Raw genomic sequence first — 21,862 nt, 5'->3', positions numbered from 1 at the left:
TACCAAGCTATGAATCAAGCTATGAATCATAGACAGACTATGAATCATAGCACAGACTGGAAAGTTAAAGATGCCAAAAGACGTCGTTAACTCAGATGGCCTGACTCCTAGAAGGGCAAACCCTGCCTTCTTAGTTGAGAATCTATCTTGTATTGTAAAACTATAACTTCTAAAAACAAGGAGTAAATTGTTTTATGATGAAACTTCTACTCTGTATGTTGAAAGATTAAAAAAAGAAATTGTCTGCAGATTGAGAGAGTGTGGAAACAGACACAATGAAGGAAACGATGCCAATAAGACTAATCTGTGCTGACTCTGAAATACACATTAGTGGCTTCAGAAATTATTCCTGTCATTATAGTGAGGGTTTTTATTTTTATAAAAACAGAAACCAAAGATGCAGAAAAGAACTCCAACGCTCAGATTAATACATGGAGCATTCAGTGGTGAAAGAAACTGCGCTTGTCTTAGGTTTAGACATTTATTTCAATCTTGAACTCTGTTTAAACCTCACCATGGGCCTTCAGCAGCCAGCATTTAGAACCATACAGTCCTGTCTTAGGCCAGCTTTTATTTTTTTCCTTTGCAAAAAGCAAAGAAAGAAAGAAAAAAGTAAAAAAACACAATAATCCTAATCCCTCAAAAATAAGTGCCCTTTTTTTTTTCCTAAAAGGTTTCAAAAAAAAATTGAAGGAAGTATCTTGCTGTACTTTAGCTTGTGTGTCGCTAGAAGACATTATATTATCTAGCTAGCACAATTTTCCATCTGGTTTTAAGAACTAACAGAACATATTTTAGTTCTAGACCCTGTTATAGGCAGCAAATGAGAGTTATAATATGACTATTCCACAGGAAAAAAAAAAAAAAACAACCTGGAGATTGTTCATATGAGATCAATAAAATTGCCCCCACTTGCCTGTGTATATAAATTTTGCAAGTCTTCTACACATGTGTTTCTCAAATGCCACTAACTCATAGAAAATAACAAATCCCCTAGTTTTCTAGGAACCAAATCAATAAGATGTGGAATCTTCATCAGTCAAGAGCCAAGTACTTTGAAGTATTCATACATACCAGCTGGAAAAAATATACCATTGCTACACTTAAACCTAAACACGTGCACTGCATGATATTATTACTAAATTGGATATATTAAGGTTCACAAATTCCTGGGTGCAACTATTTGCGTTTTTGCAATTTCCAGGCTGACAGAAAGTAAAAAAAAGAGAAGTGATATCTAAACTGATGCTTTAATTTTTTTTGTAATGGATCTCCTAAAATAATATGATTTATTATGAATACTTTTTTTTTTTTTTTTTTGGTACACGGGCCTCTCACTGTTGTGGCCTCTCCCGTTGTGCAGCACAGGCTCCGGACGTGCAGGCTCAGCGGCCATGGCTCACGGGCCCAGCCGCTCCGCGGCATGTGGGATCTTCCCGGACCAGGGCACGAACCCATGTCCCCTGCATCGGCAGTCGGACTCTCAACCACTGCGCCACCAGGGAAGCCCTATTATGAATACTTTTAAAATAGAATTGTGTTTTGAGTTGATTTGCTGATAATGGAGATGAGTTTTCCTCAATACATGTGCCTCATGCTTCCATGAATGATGGCCCTCATTTGTGAGCCAGCTGGCCAAGGCGAGAGGAACTTTCATTTATGCAAAGTTTTACTTATTTCATACCAACATGTTCATATGACAATGAACCTTAAAAAAGTTCACAGTAATGCCATGTTTTACCTAACCATATGCATAAATCTGAAGCTGGAATACTTATATTTACTGGCATTTTTCACAATCCTCTTTTGACATAAAAATCCAGAAAAATTTGCCTTTACACACAGACTTTTCTGTTTTGAAATAGTAACTACTAGAGTCAACAAAGTGTGCTCTAATACGGGGGTCAATTTGTTCTTGTCCAGGAGGACAAAGGGTCAAGGGAAGTAGTGGAGAAAAAACTAAGGAGACTTGATTTGTCTATTCTCTTCCACTGAGTGGTAATGAGGTCCCTTCCCATCCCACTTTGTGTTAGAAAACATAAGGCTGTTTATCTCACTAGGGAGTCTTTAAAAGACAATGGGTTGTTCTGGGAGAGACAAGCAACTGATGGTCCTTCTTCCCTTAGATTTCTCAGACATAAACACCAAACATGAAACTTCCAAAGAGAAATAGTCCTCGGAAGCTGCCTCTTCAATTCACTTACAAATCGCTTCTTCTTCCCTCCTCTGTCGCATTACTCAAACACTGCATTGTTAGAACAGACTCTTGGTACTGAAGGAAGAGATTGGAATGTAATTCAAATGAGTTAATTCTCTGATGAATGAGAAAGAGAATCTCAGAGATTAATGAAGGCTTCTGGGGCCATTTCTTCTTGTTTTGGAAATAAAATAATAAAGACCCATTATCAAAGTGAATTATATAAAACACCAGGGACCTGGTAGAAATCCAACCAACAGAGAATCTTCTGAGTAAACAACAACCTTGAGGGCTGGGAGGACCAAGTCTAAATAGCTTTTGCTTCATTGCAACACTATTTACAATAGCCATTACAAAAATATGGAATATTACTCAGCCATAAAAAGAAATGAAATTGAGTTATTTGTAGTGAGGTGGATGGACCTAGAGTCTGTCATACAGAGTGAAGTAAGTCAGAAAGAGAAAAGCAAATACTGTATGCTAACACATATATATAGATTCTAAAAAAAAAAAAATGGTTCTGAAGAACCTAGGGGCAGGACCGGAATAAAGGTGCAGACGTAGAGAATGGACTTGAGGACACGGGGAGGGGGAAGGGTAAGCTGGGACGAAGTGAGAGAGTGGCATGGATATATATACACTACCAAATGTAAAATAGATAGCTAGTGGGAAGCAGCCACATGGCACAGGGAGATCAGCTGGGTGCCTTGTGACCACCTAGAGTGGTGGGATAGGGAGGGTGGGAGGGAGATGCAAGAGGGAGGGGATAGGGGGATATATGTATATATATAGCTGATTCACTTTGTTATACAGCAGAAACTAACACAACATTGTAAAGCAATTATACTCCAATAAAGATGTTAAAATAAATAAATAAATAAATAGCTTTTGCAAGTACACAGTGAGACTCTTCATAAGATAGTTTTATACAATGCTTTAACAATGATTGGGAGAGTAAAAATTTTAGCTGCTTAGGTGGCTATTTTCTTTGTAAAACCACAAATCGAATGTTTTGCTTGAATGTCTAATTGACTAATTCCTCTCCTTTCATAACTCATGTTTTTACACACACAGAAACATAAATACATGCCGTACGCACAATTTTGTATGATACTGGTGTCACACTTGAGTGTGAATAGCTAATTTTGGCAATCATTTTGTAATTCGTCATGAGTGATGTCTCAATCCAGAGGTTTTTTGTTTGTTTTTTGTTTTTTAACACAGGCATTTAATCTCTGGTTTAAAACATTGCCTATTCTTGTGTAGGAGTGAAGTGCCAGATAGTCTTTCAACACAGTTCTGAGTGTCTGACCTACCTTAGGAATATCTTCCTACTCCAAAAAAAGCATGGTCAAGATATTAAACTAATTCCTTAGAAGGTTACTGGAGGTTTATCCTCTATCTTTTCCTCCCATGAAAATCTCTGGTTCCTGCTGCCTCATGCTGGGGACCAGTAGACAAAAGCATGGTGGTGAATCAAAGTTGCAGTTCAAGCCCTGAAAGAGAATTTCTATTAAAATGGACAACAGATGTGAACAAAGAAAAGAAATAAATCAAAGATGTGAACTCCATTCATGAGATTATTCGCACACACAAAGCATGTAGGTTTTTGTTATTTTTAACTTTCATCAATGCAACCTTCTGGGTGGAGGAGGAAATAACACCAAAAAATACAATAAAGCAGAGAGTAAGCAACTATGGAATAGAAAGAATCGTATCTGTGGAAAAGAATGGAATTTAAAAGAAAACATTTTTTGAGCACCTTATTTATGTAGGCACTGGTGGGGATGCTGAGGATAGAGACAGTACAACATGCCATGAGCTTTGCTTTGAAAAATCCAGAGTCCAGTGGAGAATCTAAATTACAAAATAACTGTAATATAAGAGAAATGTGAGAATCCCAGAGGATGCAAAGTCAAATTATTCATTATATATGTTGATACAAAACTTTGATATTCTTTTCAAGAATTCTGAATTGTTTTCATAATCAAATAATGATCTGAGCAATGGTTAGCTGTTGCATAAGAATTGAAACAATTTGTAAACAACTCAAGTAATTGTTGGCTCTTGACTTTCCTCTTGTGCTGGAGAGTCTGAAGCAGTTCTGTAGAAGAAGCAGTGGAGGCAAAGGAGACTGAATTTGAAGGCTGTGATTTTTAGCACTTGGCTTGATTTCTACTTACGGTTAGTCGTTTCCTACAACTTTGAACTTCACCACATCTCTCATTCCTTACTGACCAGTTAACATTCACACCACAAGTCACAGTGCCTTTTATTTGCTATTTGGCATTCCCAACCTCAAGTAAAGACTCACAAATTAGTACCACTTAGTCCAGACTTCACAAGTCTTTGGGTACAATTTGGAGGTTTCTTTTGAAGAGATAGATTAGTTATTGGATACTTGCTGGTATAACCTTCATTCTTAAAATAAAGTGTTAAGGGCTTCCCTGGTGGCACAGTGGTTAAGCGTCCGCCTGCCGATGCAGGGGACACGGGTTCTTGCCCCAGTCCGGGAAGATCCCACATGCCGGGGAATGGCTGGGCCCGTGAGCCATGGCCGCTGAGCTTGTGCGTCCGGAGCCTGTGCTCCGCAACGGGAGAGGCCACAACAGTGAGAGGCCTGTGTACTGCAAAGTAAATAAATAAATAAAGTGTTAAGGCTGGTGACAACTGTCAAATAAGTCTCAAAATGGGTCCTATAGCAATGACGAATGGAGAGAATAATAGTGCTTACTTCAGATGGTCATTACACAGATATCAAAAAACCTGAGGTGAGAGACTTATTGAGTTAGTGGAAGAAAATGGGGAAAAGTATTGGGTTTGTTCTTTCTTTAAAAGTTTGTTTTCATTTTAAGAAACATCAAGTAGATCAACAATAAATACACTAACTACTTATTTTAAGACCTCGAAGGTACTCTAAAGTCTATGGAATGATTTTGGAAGTCTCTCCTTTTAATAAGGATATTCATGTGAGGAAATAGAAGACAGTAGTTCAAATTTTCCTGGACAATGATCTAAATGGCAGGAACACCCAAATCAAGTCAAAAAATTGTTCCAAATTCTATATTAGAAAACAAATTAATTATTCTTCAATGTTTATGTAACTTAAATTTCCATTAATCTATTGTAGGAGTCAACTGCATTTTTATGCTCTAATTTCTTTTTTATGGTAGGCATTCACACAAATTTTATTCAGTGAAGAGCATTGCCCTAGGAGGTTAAATGATCATAAAGGTTGCTTCTAAAATTTTATATGTCCAAAGTTAATCCACAAAATGGAAGATAAATTATTTTTGATTTCTCTTATTCTTAGTAGCTAGGGCTGGTAAAAACAGAGATATCTAAACAAATGGAAGAAATCAGAAAACAATATTTTCTGCTTTTAATTTATTTCTATGTAAAAGTAGATTCCATTTTGAAATAATCTGTTTTGTGACAGTTTCCAAGAGTATATTGTTGTAGAAGTTAAGTTTGTGTCTTTAATTAAATATAACTTCATGGATAAACACCTTAATTAATTGGAAAAGGTAACATACAGCTTCCTACCCAGGTAGAATGAAAGAGGACATAAAGTAAAAAAAAGAAAATCAACAGCACTTCAGAATGATCAAATTATTTTCACAGTGAGTGGATGGATTCTTGGACAAAGTGAATTTTAAAAGAGCATAAGAAATAGGCAGCTATTTAAGGTGCACATGAAAGGAAGTTAGAATGGGAATTCAACCTAACAACATAGTGATTTTAATTATTTATAATAATGAGGGATGGAGTGAAGAAGAGCCTATATAAAAGAAAATTATAGAAAAGAACCAACATTTCTTTTTCTAGTAACTTTCAACTTACATCCTCCCACCATATTTTTGTAAGAAATTCCTATCTGCCTATAGACAAAAAAAATTGTCTAAAGTCAGTGTAACCTGTTCTTTTCATCCTCTTGGTCTGATGAATATAACAATATATCAAAGAGAAAGACCTAGTATGAGGTAGAGAAGCAACATTCTGGAGTAACATCTAACTGAATGATCAGTTCTTGAGAAATTAAAGACTAATTATGCATAGTTATAAAGGGGAATTTGGAATGACAGGAATAACAGAAAATTTTAAAGACCATTAAGAAAAGGCTGATGCACAACAGCTGAGTGTTCCATAATAGACTGGATATCAGTGAAATGGGGTGGTTTTGTGCCCATATGTTCATAAGTGAAGCAAAGTACACAAAAGGAACAAATTGCTTTCCCTCCACAGGTCCAAATCCTGGGTTCCGTACAGCAGACTTTCTTTCTCTCCAGTCCCATCTTCTCTCACATCCTGCCTTGCACTTCACCCTGCAGAAGCACCAAAGTGTTCACTGTGTCCTTATTCCCTTCACCAGCTTCCTGCAGCACACACTTATGCTATGCTAATCCTTAGGAAATTCTCTCTCCATGGAAAAATTTCCCGTATTTTATTGCCACTCGTTCATCCTTTAATGTATGCAGTTCAGGCATTATCTTCTAGAGGAAAATTTCCCTCACCTCCTATTTGAACTTAGTTGCATCTTTGGATACTCTAAGTAAAATCCTGTGCAGTTACATATATAAAAATACCATCCATTCCCTTGTCATCTCCTTAAGTAGACTTAAGTAGACTTCTAGCATCTCCATATAGGTATAGCACATAGCATGGCACAGTGCTCAGTATATACATGGTGAAATCAACCCAATAGAACTGAAAGCTAGACTGTATCAGAGCTTGTCAAAGTGTGGTCCACCACTGCATACCAGACTGTAAATAGTGTCCAATGCCCTGCAGTGAAATATGTACAGAACTTGAGAATGGGAATTTAGAAATTTTGACTGCAATTTAATATTGTTGCAATATCTGAAGTCATGACTTGTCTCACTGAACAGGGTATAGACCAGTTTGACTACTGTCAAACTTATATGGTGAGTAATATGCGGCATGAGGTGCATAATAACCACACATGGAAAGAATACATGACAGCATTTTCAGGTTAGTCAACTGTAACCCCAAAATGTATAGAAATATGAGAGAACATAAGCATGTGTTTATTCTTATAACTTGTAATTTTTAATCATTATATTTTAACCAAATTAAATTTATAATTTAAAAACAAATATCTTATTATTATTATTATTATTATTATTTTTTGTGTGTGTGTGGTACGCGGGCCTCTCACTGTTGTGGCCTCTCCCGTTGCGGAGCACAGGCTCCAGACGCGCAGGCTCAGCGGCCATGGCTCACGGGCCCAGCCGCTCCGCGGCATGTGGGATCTTCCCGGACCGGGGCACGAACCCGCATCCCTTGCATCGGCAGGCGGACTCTCAACCACTGCGCCACCAGGGAAGCCCTAAAAACAAATATATTATTTATATGTATTTCTAGTTAATATATGGTAAAATAAGCTTCATTGCATTATTTTTGGTCAAAAAAAAGCACTTCTCTAAATATGGCTATAGAAATAAATGAAATGATGCTGCTGCTGATGACAGTGATTCCAAAGAAATAAAGACTGAAAGAATTTCTACTGCTTTTATTTGGAATTATGATTTGTCATATATTGAATTCTATTTTGTAGCCTTAACTGATGGTGGAGTATTGAAATCACAGTTGTTTATTAAATAATATGTATAGGCTAATGAACTAAAGAAACTATTCAAAGTTAAGGCTTATTTACGTATGAATCATAAACCATAGGTTTAAAACCAAAAGGATCGTAGAAGAAAGGCTATTAAATTCAGAAGCTTTCAGAAGCAGAGGTTTAATATTTCACATCTACATATTAGTGATTTTCAGTCTTTTTGTAAAGTAGCACTTTGGACTGATAAGAATAAGAAATCATACGCAACTGCTAAAGCACTGGTGAAAGGCTGAATCAAAGATGCTTTCTTAGAAAAATATTGGGAAACTGCAGAGAAATAAGATTACGTATCAGTTTCCAGTGACATCAGAGTTTGATGTTTTCAGGAACTGGTTAATTCTATGGAAGGCCTAAGCATAGAGTAAACAAAACTAGCAGGGTATTTTTTTTTTAATTGCACTTGACAAATGGACATACTAACATAGCAATTCCTTTAGTATCTGTGCAATCTGAACATGATGGTGATATGAAGGAAGAATTTTTTTGATCGTCATTAATGACAATGAATGCTAGCTCTGAAATGTGTAAAAGTAAGAAAACTGTGACAGATTACATTATCAACAAATCTGGTTTGGGGTTTGTTGTGCACCAGAGCGTTGTTATGATGATGTGCCAGTTGTGACAGAAAAATGTTCTGGAGCAGGTATCTAGATTAGGAGCTTTGGTTAGAAGGCAAGTAATGCACTGCCTTCATCAAGGAAGTCTTGCTATTAAACTAAAAAAAAACATATGCACTAAGCAGTACCCTAGCAATGGAGTAAAACTTGTGAATTAGGTAGAGTCTAATGCATTAAAATGGAGATTATTCTCCTTATTGTGAGATAATATGGAAACTGATTGTAAAGTCCTGTTACTGCACCCTGAGGTGAGAGGATGAAAGGGAGGAAATTCTGTCAAGAGAGTTTAAACTATGAAATACATTCTTTGTGTATCTGCAAGATAAGAAACAGTTTGGTCCCAAATGTTTAAAGATGGGAATTGGCGCCCCGGAATTTCTTGTCTCTCTGTTTGTTTTTGTTTTTCAAATGATCTTAATACTTGCATGCATGCGAGGAAGGCATGCAACCTGTTTTTCAGTGGCTGATAAAATTGAAAAGCAAAAATAAAAGTTAGAAGCTTGAAAAAGCATAGAGCTTCTATAGATTATAACAGATACCATGAAACAACAAATATCGTTAAAGTGGGTAATGATCTTGATATTGCACATCTGTGAAAAATTATCACCAAATGTCTTACAAATTTAATAGAATGTTACTTTGTGATTCTAAAATAGAAAAATCAAAATTGTAGTTCATATACCTTTATTTCTTTCATTATTCTAGTAATTTATTTTTATCGTATTTTATGAGTATAATTTTAAATAAATCACCAACAGAAAACAGTTCAATCACCACAGGTCGTGTGAGAACTGCTCTATATCTGTGATTCTCAAACTAGAATGTGGGGGCTTCCCTGGTGGCACAGTGGTTAAGAAGCTGCCTGCCAATGCAGGGGACACGGGTTCGAGCCCTGGTCCAGGAAGATCCCACATGCCACGGAGCAACTAAGCCCGTGCGCCACAACTACTGAGCCTGCGCTCTAGAGCCTGTGAGCCTCAACTGCTGAGCCTGCGTGCCACAACTACTGAAGCCCGCACGCCTAGAGCCTGTGCTCTGCAACAAGAGAAGCCACTGTGATGAGAAGCACCACAGTGAAGAGTAGCCCCCTATTCCCACAACTAGAGAAAGCCTGTGCGCAGCAATGAAGACCCAATGCAGCCAAAAATAAATAAATAAATATTTTTAAAAATAAAAAAAAAAGCAAACTTGAATGTGCATTTGAATCACCTCAGGATCTTATTAAAATCCAGATTCTGATTCACAGATCTCAGGTGCGGCCAGAGCAACTGTATTTCTAACCACTCCTCAGTGATGCTGCCGTCCTTGGTGGGGACTACACTTCAAAAGGCAAGTTTCCAGATAATAGCTCTAGTTGTTTTTCAGAGAACATTTTTAGCTATTAAAGTTACTACACACTCTTGTTTTATGGGAAAATGGCCTTTAATTTTTTTTAACATCTTTATTGGAGTATAATTGCTTTACAATGGTGTGTTAGTTTCTGCCGTATAACAAAGTGAATCAGCTATACATATACATATATCCCCATATCTCTTCTCTCTGCGTCTCCCTCCCTCCCACCCTCCCTACCCCACCCCTCTAGGTGGTCACAAAGCACCCAGCTCATCTCCCTGTGCTACGTGGCTGCTTCCCACTAGCTATCTATTTTACATTTGGCCTTTAAGTTTTGATAAAGCATTTAAAGAGTAATAGAAGTACATCGGAAGCTCATAGGGATGAGACAGTTTCTCCACAGCGACCACTGCGCCTGGTGGGCAGTGCCTCTGGTCTGAGTGGTAAGTAAACTCAAAGCTTGCTCAAAAGAAAAAGGAGGCCAGGGGAACTTTTCAATCTATCAGTGTCAGTTCCCTGGGAACTTAGCCATACTGTTTTTAAGTGAAGATATGTCAAGCTCTTTAGTAGTACGTTTTCCCTTATTTTTTGATGTGGCTCAAGTCATTGGATAGAAGTCCCTCCATTCTGCATTTCCACTGAAGGCAAACTGGACACTGGTTTTTCTATAGACTCATCAGTATAAGTATTGGTGCAAAATGTAGAAATTTAAGGCTCTGATGTGTTACTCACTTTTGGAGACTAAAGTATAATAAAAGCCAGAAACATAATGATTTCTTCATGAATAGTAGTACCTTCTAATGAGTATGGGTGAGACTATGATGTTGAACTAACATAAATTTGTTCCTTTAGTTCTAGGTAGTTTGCAGGCTAAGATGATGTCTGATGTATGTTCAGTTAAATATAAAAATACAACCAAGAGCCTTTGAAAGGAAATGAAAGTGGAAGTCCACAAAGTCTGCAAATCAATAGTTTTAAAAATAGTGTTGATTTGTAAACACAGCACAATGCACTTAAGCAGAAAACTATGTGGAATGTTCATGGCTTTGAATATAAACAAATAAATAAATGCAAATATAAAAATTATCCTAACTGGCTTCCCTGGTGGCGCAGTGGTTGAGAGTCTGCCTGCCAATGCAGGGGACACGGGTTCGTGCCCCGGTCCGGGAGAATCCCACATGCCGTGGAGCGGCTGGGCCCGTGAGCCATGGCCGCTGAGCCTGCACGTCCGGAGCCTGTGCTCTGCAATGGGAGAGGCCACAACAGTGAGAGGCCCATGTACCGCAAAAAAAAAAAAAAAAAAAAAATTATCCTAGTATAGTTTCATTCTGATTCTTCCAAAGAAGTACGTTTTCTTAGTGTTATGACAATTTCTGTAAGTTATCTTGTTCTATAAAACATATCCTTATCATTTTACCCTTAAACTGATTTTCGATAGTGTTTATTATAGAAAGAACACTGAGATGGCAAACCCCAGACAAATATTATACATGCAGAAAAAAATCATTAAAATTTAAAAAATCTCATTTAGACTATTTGAAGAAAATTTGATACTATGAAGTAAAAAAGCTTTTCTTCTTAATTATCTTTCCCAAAGAGCTTTCTTTGTATACAAATGTGATATACATCATAAAGCTAAACTTAAATGGTTATAAGAATGAATTGTGCCACATTACAATAATTATCAACTTTCAAAGCAAATTTAAGAATAAATTACGGCATGAAAATTCATACGTCTGCCTAAGTATTGAAAAATATACTTGATTTATAGAACTTATATATTCTCATTTGAAGAGAATTTCTAAAATAATAATGATAATAATAAAGAACTTCTAGACCTCTTTTTATCTGCTGACTATAAAGCACATCAAGAATACTCATTCAACAATGTAACACTTAATAAAATTTCCAAGATGGACACATGGATTTATTTTTCCAGCTCTCTCAAAATGTCATTTGAAGTTTTCTATTTTTTTCCCAAAATGTTTAAGATGAAATCCTTTTTTTAGTCTACATCATTTCCTATTTTTTCCAACGACAGTAAAATCTGATTATTAGCAAAATGATAGAGTGCTTTCTCACAACCAGCTGTCACAGAGTCATGCTGGGAATTAGAGAAAAGGACGAGTTAGCAAGTAAAGAAAATAAAACAACCAACCTCTAACTCATGTCAGATATATTCACAGGATGTTTTGAAATAACAGAGGCCAGAACAAAACTGGATTGTAACAGGTGAAGAGAATATCTGTTAAAGCTTTTACTTTCATAATGACCTGAAGTGATTTACAAAGCAAAATCCAGAAATATTATATTAACGATGATCTAGGATTTAAAAATCTCCAAAGAGAAGAATAATTTGTTAGATTGAGTGAATAATCATAGCAGGTTACTTTCAAATAACCAACTATACACTTCCTTTATGTGTATTTGTGCTCTCATATAATTAAATAATCTCATCCCTTGTTTCTAAATAGCCTGTAGGTATTTTCATGATTTAATACTAAAATATGACTTCCAGAGATCTCTGTTTTTATCAGAATTTATTCTTAACTTCTGAAAAGAATTGCTTTTATTTACAGTTATCCAATGTAGGTTGCTGTGCCTATATGAATTTCTATCTGTTGGGATCCACTGTTGGATTCTTAAGTTGTTGCAAATGCAATCATTTTTAAAGAAAATGTTGGGATATCTTTGGAAGAATGCCCCTCGATGGTGACAAAGCTTATTGATGTTTTCCTTTGACATTTTTTCCAATCTGACCTTAAAATCTCCAGTCTTATTAACCTAACGCTTTGGGTGTTCTAATTGCCATGAAAAAGACAGTAGAGGAAAAGACCACCATGCATAATTAAGATAGATAATAGCAGAGGAAAAATAAGTGTCTCCTACGAACTTTGAATATGCCAACAAACATTTTATTCACCAGTTAACTGATCCCTCATATATTTCTAAAAGTGGAACTGAGGTTAATTGAGAATGGGCTTTTAGATACAAATTTTATGAAAATAATTCTTAAGCTCCAATTGTCTGCTAATTTCATGATTTTGAGTAGTATTTGTGCCAAATTGGGGATAATTTAAGTCTACCGTTTATGAGTGCTTGCCATTAAACAAGTACTCAGTGAGTAAATTGCTCCAACATTCCTATGCATTGTGATTTTTCTTCATGATTTATTCTTTTTTTTTTTTTTTTTTTTTGCGGTACGCGGGCCTCTCACTGCTGTGGCCTCTCCCACCGCGGAGCACAGGCTCCGGACACGCAGGGTCAGTGGCCATGGCCCACGGGCCCAGCTGCTCCGCGGCACTTGGGATCCTCCCGGGCCGGGGCACGAACCCGCGTTCCCCGCAGCAGCAGGCGGACTCCCAACCACTGCGCCACCAGGGAAGCCCCATGATTTATTCTTTTAAAGCTACTGTGGTATGTACACTTATTTTGAATGAAATAATAAACATGTATAGGCCTTCCATTTACAGAGGCTGCCTTAATTTGAGACTTGATATCCATCCATGGTAAACATTTACATTGTTGAAGAGGGCTCCCCCAACATTTGAGAGGCAAGGACAAGAATAAAATTTTATATTACACATCTACCATGTGTCTAAATATTTAAAAGTTATTAACTGAGGTACCAGATTTTAAAATTGTTCAACCCTCGTACTCCATCAAATATAGTTTTATACCAAAAGAATTTGTGCAAAGCTATAGTTTTTTATATATTGAAAGTTGAGATGATATCAAAGAAAACGGAATTATTATTGCACATATTTGGGTATACTGTTTATGAACCAGGTATGTTTGATGACTAATAATATAAATACATTAGTTATTTATTTTAGCACATTTCTGCTCTAATTTTGCTACTATTAACAACATTTTTACATTATTTTGTGTGTTGGCAGTCATGCTCTAAAGCATTAAAAGTAAAGTAGACCCATTGAATACATTTTTATCAAGATGTAAATTAAATGTAAAATATTGAAAGTAGTTTTCATGTTTTCAAGAAAGTGTATTTTTTCTAAAATATTAAATTTATCTCCTAACAGTAAAGACAAATGCAAATTTTGATTTTCATACACCAAATGTTGCAATAAAATTATTAAAATATAAAAAAATATTTTTTAAAATTTATTTTTAAAAATTAATTGAAATTTGTTAAATATTTTTTGTTAAAATATTATTTTAACATTCAGTATCCATCTGGTTGTCATTGTAAATTTTCAGGATCATGTCTTAGGCATGTTACTTTACCACATATACACAAATTTAAGGGTAATAGGAATTGTTTAATACTGCAAAATGTTCATTAGTTGCCACATGGAAATTTGTGTATCCAAGGTTATCTGTGAGTACCTTCAGAACCACAAATTGGGACACAAAGAGAAGCCTAAAAATGGATGCTCCCAGAGCTACTGGAAAATCATATTTCATTATGCAAAAATCTATCACATTCATAGTGCCTGAGAGGAAGGATTTGGTTAATTCATTTGTCCTTTTTCTTACTTAATGTGTTTGCTTCCCAAATCGTCTCTGCACTTCGAAGCAGCGTCCATCTCCAGTGCTGGCAGTGATACATCTCACAGATTTTTGAGCACTGTGGACTTCTGTTTTGAGGGTATAGGGCATAAGATGGGATAAAGTGTTTTGCTGGGGCTGGTGAGGAAAGCAGTTGTTTAGGGTTCCAGGTGTGGCTCAGGTGCTGGAACTGAGCTCTGCCTCCTGAGTGACAAAGGCACTCATGTCTCCTTTAATGCAGCTTTTTTTTTTTTCTGTTTGTGATATGCAGAATTTTTTAAAATATAGGGTCCAAGACGGGGGCCCTTCCTGTCCAGGTTCCAGGGCAGTTTTGTTTTTGTTTTGTTTTGTTTTTCCCAAGTATGATGCAGAGGGCCTAATAAATCAGTTTGGGAACTCAGCATACAATCATACTCAGTCAAGGATGTATGTATGCATGTGGCTGATTCACTTTGTTGTGTGACAGGGGCTAGTGCAGTATTGTGAAGCAGTTATTGTCCAATCAAGGTATATTAAACAAACAAAAAAAGGCACTTTAATGATGGAAAATTTCAAACTCAAAGTTGGATTTATTTAAAGGAAGAAAAGAAACTTCATAGGTATATATTATATGATTTACATTTGTGTAAAGTATAATTTATGTTTTGGAGTTTTATGTGGTTTGTGCATAGAACATGGACATTTACAATTAATATTTGTAGATCAATACCAGTCACCTTCCCATTAGAGATTACCTAATGTCACCTTGAGAAAATTCTCCTGAAAGAATTCCGTGTGCTTTGCAAACAATTTTCTGAAATCATGTTTTATTATTTATACTTATGTGATGTTAATTATACCTATGAATTATAATTCTGTCAAGGAAAAAAACATATTTCTATATAAAAAACCAAAAAAGCGAAAAAAAAAAGAAAAAGAGAGAGAGAGGCATGCTATCCATCCAAATGGCAAAAGTCTGGCAACTGGCAACTTATAATATAAATCTGTCAAATATGTTCTGCTGCTTTATAGTGTGGCCACCTGCCAAATAGCTCTGCATTGCATCCTCAATAGGTTTGACAAGAGGAAGTGGAAAGGGACTCAACTATAATGCTATGGCTCAATTAATGAACACTTGTTCAGAAAATCTTTAATTGTTTAAATTGAGTATACAGTCTGGTAGAATGTGCAGGTTTGTAACTTGATAGGAACAAGGCTAATTCTGCTTAGATATTTTAGAATACCTCTTTTAAGGACATCTCTTATTTATTAATTACATGTTTAGGATCCATATTTTAGATAAAGGGCAAATAAAGTACACGTCCTAGAGGGCTGAGTTGATAATAAGTGGAGCATAAGCATGAACTCTTACCCTGTTCCACATTTGAAAATTTATGATCTGGGGTTTAAACCAAATGAATTTCTCAGGAGTAATGCTTCCATCAGAGTCTAGTGCTCCCATTCTTAAATCACTTACATATAAGGTTATCTAAATGTCTGAAGTAAAACATCACTGTGGTGTTTTTTTTTTTTTTATATTCATAAGTTAAGAGAGAGCCTAAGTGAGGTGAATAAAAGCTTTACAGAATTGGGCATTTGGAGAAAAGAAACAAGAGAAATTATACATATAAAGTATCCAAGAGACATACATAGGACAATAGAAATGCTTAACCTAGAATCATCGCATATTTGTGATGGATGTTACCTTAGAGATGATCTAATCCAATTCTTAATTTTAGATATGAAGTAAATGAGGGCTCAGTGATTCTAGTCTAGTGCTACTCTTAGTGCAGTTCATTGATGTTCATTAGAATCATCTAGAGAGCATGTTAAAAAGCTGGTTTAGATACAAGTGATTCAAGTGTTTGGAGTGGAGTAGCAGAAAACCTTATTTTCAACAGAAGTCCTAGGTGATTCTCAGGCATATTGTCCATGGACCTCACTTTTGGAAACCCTTTAGGACCCGATATATCTCCTCTGCATAGAAGATAGTACTGAAGGTCATGCAGGCTAGGAGAAAAATGGCTGATGAGTAACCTGATAGAAATGCAAGAAAATAAGAATTATTAAGGTTTCTCAACTGCCACAACCCTGGGAAATAGGAGTGAAGAGCAGTAACTCCAAATATGACACCAGTGTTTTCATTTTGACACTCAAGCTGGGACAATTCCATTTCCAGTTTGTGCCCAGCATCATTCCCTCTTCTCTCCTATATTTACCACTTTGTATGTGTGTTTGTTTGTGTTAATATCTGTCTGTCTAACACCATGAACTCCTTTGAAGGAAGGAACTATCTTACTTTTTTACCTGCTCTCTACCTCTCTTCCCTCACTTCTAGAACTGTTCACATAAGGGTGTTGCATACGTAAAGTACTCTGGAGAAAACATGCTACCAGAATTTGTCTCTGAGTGTCTTGTTATCAAAAAATCTTAATATATCCAAATATCAGATAGCTTTCACGTTGGAATTTTGCGCAACTAAATATACCCATATTCTGCTGGTCTGGGAAGATAGTTCTAAAAGCAAGGGAAGACATCAATACTTGGGAAGACATCAATGAGTGCTGAGGTAGATGAGCAAAGCTGGAATTACCTATAGCTGGAGTAAATGCTTCCAGGTAGGACTTGAGGGCAACTAGTCAGGGTGTCTGTCGAAATGTGTAGCATCTAGCATATTTGTTAACGCCTAAAGTTCGTTCCTTTGAGTTAAGGCAGTTCCCTTGTTAAAATCCAAATCATTCTGGGAAAGAGAATTTATTAAGTCATATTAGTGTCACCAGGGATAACAAGTTGCCTGTTAGTTCATCCATAGTATGCCAAATAATGAATGAATAAACAAACAAATGTTTGCTGAGAGCAACTGAATTTACCCAGTTTATGGAAGACTGAGGATTAAATCCAGCAGGCTGGTAAATTCTTTTGACTCCATGCCAGTAGCCTTAGGGAGTAAATGTCTCAAGATGGGGGAGTGGAGGAGGGGCTCATAGAGGAGTGGGTGTGCTGCCCTTAGCACTTTTTTCTGCTCGCAAAGAATTAATGGCATTTACCCAGTTAAGGATATAGATAAATGGATGAAGTCAATTGGGGCTCATCTTATGTATATTATCTGTAGCAAAATGTCACCCACATAACAGGCACCTGCATAGTGCTTCCATGGCTTTTAGTAGGAGCCTTAGGTGAGTGTAATTAATGGGGATGGGTTGGTATCAATGAAAACAACTTTGCATTCATTTAAATATTTGCTGCTGTAATTTATTTATTTATTTATTTTTGCGGTACGCGGGCCTCTCACTGTTGTGGCCTCTCCCGCTGCGGAGCACAGGCTCCGGACGTGCAGGCCCAGCGGCCATGGCTCACGGGCCTAGTTGCTCCGCGGCATGTGGGATCTTCCCGGACCAGGGCACAAACCCGCGTCCCCTGCATCGGCAGGCGGACCCTCAACGACTGCGCCACCAGGGAAGCCCCTGTAATTTATTTTTAACACCACGTCCCTAGGTGCTAACCTAGGGATGTTGTGTTAACTTACTAGTATTTTTTGTGGGGTAGCAGAGAGGGGCAATGAGAGCAGCTATGTTTACATTTTCCTTTTTGTAAAAGTAATCCAATGATGGAATGACCAGACCTCAGTAAGTGATCTTTCTATACTTGGTTACCAACAAAAATAAATTCTTCATGTATGAAATATGGGTAATGATACAGCCCTATAGTGTTCTTGAGAGAATTCAATAAGGCAGTATCCGTAATATTAGCACAGTTCTTGGCTCAAAGTTAGGGCTTAATTAATGGTCCTTATGGCTGCAATATATGTGTGTTGTTAAGAGTAAGCAATAGCAAAACAATAGTGGTTGCCCACATTCCCATGATGCTTTATTGAGTTCTTTAGACAATGAAGAAAACATGATTAGGATTCTCTATATGAACAAAATTCTTAGCGTTTTCAAATATGTGGGTAATTGAAATGTTTGCATTTGAAGCAAACAAAGAATAGAACAAACAGGTATTTGTGTATTTTAATAAAGTGTTGTCTAATTAGTAGCCATACCAGGAAAGTTGAAGGCTAGATAACAAATTCAAATGGCCTAATCATATGGTCATCTCGATAAATGCAGAGAAAGCATTCATTAAAATTCAATGTCCATTTATGATAAAGACTCTCAGCATAGTGGGTATAGGGGGAACATACCTGAACATAATGAAGGCAATATATGACAAACTCACAGCTAATATGCTAAATTGTGAAAAGCTAAAAGCTTTTCCTCTAAGATCATGAACAAGGCAAGGATGCCCATTCTTGCCACTTTTATTCAACATATTATTCAGCATCCTAGCCACAGAAATCAGACAAGAAAAAGTGATGACAGACATCCAAATAGGAAAAGAAGTAAAACTGTTAGTATTTGTAGATGACATAATACTATATATATAAAACCCTAAAGATGCCACAAAAAACTATTACAGCCAGTAAATGAATTCAGTAAAGTTGCAGCATACAAAATCAATAAATAGAAATTTCTTGCATTTATATACATGAATAAATATATATATATATATATACACACACACACACACACACACATATATAATGGAATATTACTCAGCCATAAAAAAAGAAAGAAATCTTGCCATTTGTGACAACATGGGTGGACCTAGAGGGTATTATGCTAACTGAAATAAGTCAGAGAAAGACAGATATCATCTGATTTCACTTATATGTGGAATCTAAAAAACAAAAGACTGAACAACAAAAAAAACTGAAATAGACTCGGATGCAGAAAACAAACAGGTGGTCACCACAGGGGTAAGAGGTGGCGGGTCTGGCAAAAGAGGTGAAGGGGATTCAGAGGTACTCAGTTATAAAATAATAAGCCACAGGGATGTAAGGTACAGCGTAGGGAATATAGTCAATAATATTGTGATAACTTCTCATGGTGACTTATGGTTACTAGACTTATCCTAGTGATCAGTTCTTAATGTATGTAAGTGTTGAACCACTATGTTGTACACTTGAAACTAATAATACTGTATGTCAACTATACCACAATAAAAAATTTTTTTAAAAAGAATTCAAAACAGCTTTCAGGTGGAATTACATCTTTTTTTTTTTTTTTTTACAATTTCAATTAAAAAATATTGAAATATAGTTGATTTACAATGTTGTGTTAGTTTCAGCTGTGTGGCAAAGTGATTCAGTTTTATATATATATATATATATATAAAATATATATATATTCTTTTTTATACATTCTCTTCCATTATAGGTTATTACAAGATATTGAGTGTAGTTCCCTGTGCTATACAGTAGGTCCTTGTTGGTTATCTATTTTATATATAGTAGTGTGTATATTTTAATCCCAAACTCCTAATTTATCCCTTCGCCCCACTTTGATAACCATAAGTTTGTTTTCTATGTCTGTGAGTCTATTTCTATTTTGCAAATAAGTTTAATTAGTATCATTTTTTTTAGATTCTACATATAAGTGATATCATATGATATTTGTCTCTGGCTTACTTCACTTAATATGATAATCTCTAGGTCCATCCATGTTGCTGAAAATGGCATGATTTCATTCTTTTTTTATGGCTGAGTAGTATTTCATTGTCTATATATTTGTATATAATACATACATATACGTACCATATATATATATATGCCACATCTTTATCCATTCATCTGTCTATGGACATTTAGGTTGATTCCATATCTTGGCTATTGTAAATAGTGCTGCTATGAACATTGGGGTGCGTGTATATTTTCGAATTATGTTTTTCTTCAGATATATGCCCAGGAGTTGGATTTCCGGAGCATATGGTAGCTCTATTTTATTTTTTTAAGGAAACTTCATACTGTTTTACATAGTGGCTGCACCAATTTACATTCCCACGAAGAGTGTACTAGAGTTCCTTTAAAGTCCACTGGTCGTTAGCTGAACCTGAACTCTTCTTTTGGCAGGCAATGAAAACATTTTCTGTTCATCTTTAGGACTTGTAATATATAAATTGTCACCCATAATCTAGATACTTGAAATTAAAAAGTTAAACTATTTTTAGATAAATAGTTAAAATTATTATGCAAACAAAAAGAATTATATAAATCTTACTTTTAGCTGAGTTTGGTTTTTCCCCTCTGTAATTAGTAATTAGACATTTTTCAGACAGATCTCATAAATACACTTACTCTTTACCATAACCATATACACGGAAAATCATTATTGTGTAATTACTGAAGCTGGGAAATTTTTGTACTGCATTTGCTATAGTGGGAAGCGCTCTGAGTTCGGGATCACAAGGCCTGTGTTTTATTAGCATTCTACATCTAATACAGTTACCAAACCAGGTTCATTTGCCCAAAGCAGAGCAAGTCAAATGCAGAGAGACGCAGAGGTTTACAGCAGAGAAAGGGGTTGTTCACAAGGCAGCCAAGCTAGGAGAGGAAAGAACAAGTCTCAAATCTACCTCCCTGAAGGCCAGGGGCTTGATATGTTTATGGGATGAAGCTGAGGTACAGGGAGCGAGAGTGGGGAAAGATAATTGGAGATAAGAAAAAGGTGTAAAACTGTTCTGCGCAGACGCACAACTAAGCTCCTGGCTTCTTCAAGGTACGCATGCTCAGAAAATGGCAGCGTTGGCCTGCTCTGAGGGTGGGGTTTTGGCCGTCTAATGTCAAAAGGTCACTGAGAGGACAGTTGTGCATGCGCAGATGGAGGGTCGGTAGGCTTAACCAGTTGTAATGGCTGGTGCTCGAACAGGATGCTGCCAGCTCCAAGTTCCTAAAAAAACAAGTTGGGCAAACACCTTATTGCTTAGGCTGCATGATGCTTGGAGGATGCATGCAAGTTTTTTATAAAAACAGTTAAAGCGTGCTTGAGTGAATGCCGGTTACAGGTGTAATGGATCTAACTGACGATTAACTTCGGTTTCAATAGGAGAAGATACCAGGTAAGTTTCTTACACTGAGACTCAGTATTCTTATGTTTGAAATGAAATCTTTGGTTCCTTTGTACTTTGCAGAGTCAGATAATATCACAGATGTGGAATGCTCTGAAAAAGCTGTGAAGCGTGGTGAAAAGGGAAGTTTACACGAGTGTTGCTATGCCCTTGCTCAGCTCCTGCTGTGCCAACTATGTTCCAGTGAAACCTAACTAGGCAGTCATGGTTACCTAATTTTCAGGAATTGACTTCACCAAGCCTAGCAAACATGACACAAAACACAATGCATATTGGGACCCTCTTGCTTTGCATTTCACTGAGCAGAACATGATTTGGTCCACAGGCTAATTGCCATCTTCTTTACATATCAAAATCTGGCCAAGCCCATGAGGTCTGTGTGTTCCAGCCACAATTATCTCATTTTCTCTGAATTCTCTTCATAGTACTTCATGCAACTTGAGGGCTAAATTGTTTATCCATTGCTTTGTATCCAAGCAAACTTCGGATCCTAAGGGTAAAGTGCATATCTGATGTATGCTTTTATGCCCAACAGAATCTAGCAGAGCACTTGGCACAGAGTAGGCAGTGGTGGGTGAAAAGGCATTTCTTTTTCTTTTTTTTTTTTTTTTTTTGCGGTACGCAGGCCTCTCACTGCTG

Source organism: Mesoplodon bidens (assembly GCF_964165515.1).
Source record: "Mesoplodon bidens genome assembly, chromosome: 12".
Taxonomy (NCBI): domain Eukaryota; kingdom Metazoa; phylum Chordata; class Mammalia; order Artiodactyla; family Ziphiidae; genus Mesoplodon; species Mesoplodon bidens.
The sequence above is the reverse complement of the archived record's forward strand: the minus strand, read 5'-3'. Positions refer to the sequence as shown.